The sequence below is a fragment of the Chenopodium album genome, chromosome 26 (genome assembly GCF_948465745.1).
Source record: "Chenopodium album chromosome 26, dcCheAlbu1.1, whole genome shotgun sequence".
Classification (NCBI taxonomy): domain Eukaryota; kingdom Viridiplantae; phylum Streptophyta; class Magnoliopsida; order Caryophyllales; family Amaranthaceae; genus Chenopodium; species Chenopodium album.
In genome coordinates, this window is record NC_137859.1 from 2,538,580 (window position 1) to 2,543,657 (window position 5,078).

Sequence of the window (5,078 nt, forward strand, 5' to 3'; positions counted from 1 at the left end):
CCTTAAATTGTGCAACCATGACTCCTTGAGTTGAAAACTATGTGGGACGGCGGCTAAGTTGTCATTTGTTTAGGTCAGAACTTCAATTAGTTTATCTAATTTTTTGTAAACTGATTATAGAATTATAGAGACTGCAAGATTCCAAGTATCTAACAACTGCAATTTATAGCACTCAATTTTTAATATTGCGATTGCGAGTTTATTCATTGAAGATGGTTTTTATACTCCTTATTAATTAATTCCTCGAAAAAAAATAAAATAAAAAATCCTTATTAATTAAATCATAATGCATTGGCTTAATATATTCATGTTTTTAATTGACGGATACATTTAGCTAAATTTGACCACTATCTAGATGTATTTTTGGCCGCCAAACACAATCAAATAAAATATACTCTTATATTTTGTTATCATCTCACTATAATCAACAAAAGTTGAGTATACTTATTTTTCAGAAGTTTCAATACATTTATTTGTGCATGTACAAGCATGCTCCCTTCAGCCCTTCTCAATAAGTTCAATAATTGGAGCCTACGACATATCAATCGAGAGACAAATTGAGCTATGGACTTCATTATATTGTTATTGTTAGTCGTTATTTATACAGTGGTACGTATGTAGTATGAAAGTATAAATTACAACAAAAGAACATATATGTAGGAATTGAGGGAGTAAAACTAATGGTATCTTTCTCTTAAAGAGGTAACTTGCTTGTACTATCCACTTTATGCTAACCCAATAAGGCCAAATACATGCACCATAATAGGAGTAGTTAATTAAACCACTTGAACGAGACCTAGAGCTTAAAGAAAGTAGTATTAGTTAGATTATTTTTAAGTGTAGATAATTATGTTTCAAAAAAAAAAAAAAAAAAAAAAAGTTTAAAAAAGTGTAAGAGGTTAGCTACCTGATTAGCATTAATTAAGACAAAGAACTAACATTCATGTCTAGATACATAGTCTGGAAACAAAGGTGTTGGATTTGGATGTCATACATTATAAATTTTTTGTTTTGTATTGCTTTTCTTTTGGACATAAGCTCTCTGTTTTTTAGAATCACCATTATTTATTTATAAAAAATTTACAAAATACACCCACATAGATTGAGCAGGTACCTTTACAATCCAACATAAGCCTTACAGATTTTCTTCTAATTATTATGAGAGATATTTATAATCAAATTAGGGCTTATTTTTTTTCTTTGCTAGGTAAATTAGGGCTTTCTTTCTTCACCTTCATCTTTATTTATTATTACATAGTATTATTTTTTAAAATCATATAAAAAGGCTTAGATCAAACCAAACTAGATTGATTCTTCTTATTCTTATTTTCTTACCGCTGTACCCTGAACCCCCCTCCCACCCACTTTTTTTTAAATGCAACACTTTGACTTGCGAGGTAGAAAATTAGGCTAAATTAGCTAAAATGTTATGGAGTATGTTCATACATGAGGTTTGTTGAATAATATTAATTTAAAATAGCAAAAAATAGATACTGCCTCCATTTTTTGTCAAACAAAAATCTTGAGATATTCTAATACAAAGTATTTTTGTTGAATTAAAACTAATTTTGTTAAACTAAACTTATTTTTGTTTAAGTTAAAACTATTTTTTTTACTGAATATATTGTTTAAAGTAAAGGGAACATAGTCTTAAGTTTTTTTCTTATACATTGTCATACATTTAATTAAGGTCAAGGTGTAATCAACTAATCAAATCAGATGATTAAACCATATAAGACCAAACGGCGGAAAATTCAATAAAAAAACACCTCATTTTCAGGTGAAGTGAGCAAAACCTATATATCGAAACAAATAACAATTATGAAAATCATTTTATTATATATGCCTTGCTTACCTGAATTGGCTGTAAGAAGATAATACATCGTAATATATTTATAGCTATATATAAAATAACTATCATATACGAATTATTATGGAGTGTCATTCAATATACATGTTTTTCAAGCCAAAAAGTGTCTACTTTAAGGGTTTTCGAGTTTACCTTCTACTAAGATTTATGACAATATAATATATTTTTTAACATGTTAAGAATAAGATTAGGCGAAAGCTAACGAACGTCTCAAGTGCATTGGATAAGATAACTAAAAGTAGAAATATTCAATTAAAATGAATATTAATTACACTAATCAACACAATTTGACATGCATAATAAATACTTATCTAATGCCCTGAGTTCGTTAGCAAGATCCTTAAGATTAATACTACTTTAAGTCTGTAAGAAATATTATAAATGCTAATCTAACGCCCCCGCGTTCATTAGCAAGATCCTTTACTATACTTATGGAATTTGTCCTCATATATATGCAAATCAGATAAAACCTAGGATTTAGGAGCTTTGGGTTAAAAAAATTAAATTATTTATGTACTCCAATTTGCCATTCTTCTTTGGCACATTGACCATAATTAAATGTCTCGATTTCTATTTGTAGCTCCTTCCATGAAACTTCATACTACGTACTACACTACACTTTCATAATTCATATTTCTATCTATTTATACACCGGTTTTAATCGAATCATAGCCACATTCTTGATTCTTCAGTATATGTTCATTAATTCCTCATTTTTCTTCGGCTAATTTGGTCACCACTTTTCTAACTACATTTCAATTTGTTAAATTATCACTTGATTTCTTGATTTTTGATTGATTTTTGGTTAATTTTGTTGTTGGGTTACTGGGTTTTGGTTTTCTGTAATACCCACCAACTGTTTGATCATTTGCTTGTGTGAAAAACCATTCATACTCTGTTTTTTTTTTTTTTTCCACTAATTGCACCATGAATTCTGTACTTGTTGATTCTCATCCCATGAACTTTGTCTTCAAATTAAATCCAGAAATGGGTTCAAACCCAACTTTTGGAAATTTCATTCAAAACCCTGAATTTGAGAAAAATGAGAGTCAAGTAAGTTCAGAAACTCCTCATTTGATTAGTGAAAGTACTTCTCCACTTGATCAAAATGAGAGTAATAATAATAGTTTTTTGAAAATACCCAATTTTCCTGATCATTGCCTTAAATTCATAAGTGATATTCTTTTAGAGGAAGATTTGGATGAGAATCCTGCCTCTGCACAAGAGCATTGGGCTCTCCAAGCCACTGAGAAATCATTGTATGATGCACTTGGGGAGTTATACCCTTTTCAACATTTATACACTCCTTCACTTGATTGTTTCGCGTCATCTCCGGATCGAAACACTATATCCCTAGATGATAGCTCTTCCGGAAATAGTTTTAGCTCTTTTGAGTCTGATTGGGGTCACAGCCAACCTCAATTAGACCTCACTACTGTCAATGTGGATGACTTTGTTCAATCCTTCTTGGAATTGAATCCACAATCCTCTGGCTCGAGCTCTAAGGATGGCGATGATGAGGAAGTAAATGATGTTGTTGTCCTTAAGAAGCCCTTATCGACTGCTTCCAAGAAAGGGGAGAAGCCGGTTAAGGGCTTAAGGAGGAAGAAAAGTCGTCAAAGGGATGATGTTGATTATGAAGGAGGAAGGTGTAACAAACTTCAAGCAACTAGTAGTGAATATTATGCTGAGTTGGAGCAGTATGATGATATATTGCTTTGTAGTGAAAACAAGATGCATGCCTCTTTAAGTCCCAAAGAATGTTTAGTTGTCGAGTCACGTGGTAAATTGTCCAAGACAAAGGGTCATGGAAGTAGAGGTGCATGTGGGAAGAAGCAAGACATCAAGGTAGATGAAGTGGATTTAAGGAAACTTTTGATTGAATGTGCACAAGCGATTTCAAATTTTGATCGTAGGACGTCTAATGAGCTGCTTAAGCAAATTAGACAGTATTCCTCGCCACATGGTGATAGCATCCAAAGGGTTGCCCATCATGTTGCTAATGGTCTAGAGGCGCGTTTAGCAGGCACTGGCTCAACCATCTCTACTGATATTTGTGATATGAAAATCTCATCATTCGATTTCTTAAACTCCTACCGGCTTTATGTCTCAGCTATTCCTTTCAAAAGAATGACTTACATTCAGGCTAACAATACTATTTTAAAGTTGGCTGTGAAAGCAACCAAAATCCACATCATTGATTTTGGTATATTTTTGGGTTTACAATGGCCCTCCTTCATACAAACCCTCTCAAAAAGACCAAATGGTCCACCAGAACTTCGTATTACAGGAATAGACTTTCCCCAGCAGGGTTTTCGGCCAGCAGAGAGGGTTGATGCTACAGGGCACAGGCTAGCTGGTTATTGTAAACGATTTGGTGTGCCCTTCAAGTATCAGGGCATAGCTGAGAAATGGGAAAATATACAGCTAGAAGACTTAAAAATTGAGGGCGACGAAATGGTGATTGTGAACTGCATGTTCAGGTCTGGAACACTACTTGATGAGACAGTTGAACAAAATAGTCCGAAAGATGCATTCTTAAGGTTGATAAGAAACATTAATCCCAATCTTTTCATACATGGAATTGTGAATGGTACATTCACTACTCCATTCTTTATCAATCGATTTAAGGAGGCGCTCTTTCACTATTCTTCTGCATTTGAAGTGTTTGATGCAACTTTACCTCGCAATTCACATGAAAGACTGTTGATTGAGAGTGAGATGTATGGGAAAGAAATCATAAACATTGTAGCATGCGAGGGTTCGGAGAGAGTACAAAGGCCTGAAACATACAAAAAGTGGCAGGAGCTTTCATCAAGGGCAGGATTAAAGCAGGTACCATTAGACAGGGAGTTTGTGAGTAAAACAAAGGCAATGGTGCAACAAAATTATCTTAAAGACTTTTTCGTGGATGAAGATAGGCATTGGATGCTCCAAGGTTGGAAGGGAAGAACCTTCTGCGCCCTCTCCTTATGGAAACCCTCTTGATAAGATTGATAACTAACTATTTTCATGATCATATACTTGTAATATCAATGTATCAATCTATTAATATGATGTAAATATGTAATACAAGTATACAAGCTCCAATTCATATTAATTAATAATTTTTTTTAGTCAGGTTTGCAATGCACAATTTCAAAAACAATAATTTTTAATAATCAATTCTTTGTACTAAAAGTATTATAAAAAGTTATACGGATTATAC

General features: G+C 32.8%; 1 pseudogene; it reads left to right on the forward strand.

Moving 5' to 3' along the window:
- The first annotated feature begins 2,797 nt into the window (after positions 1-2,797).
- On the forward strand, positions 2,798-4,858 carry LOC145618005 (scarecrow-like protein 30 pseudogene; annotated as a pseudogene).
- Positions 4,859-5,078: the final 220 nt, after the last annotated feature.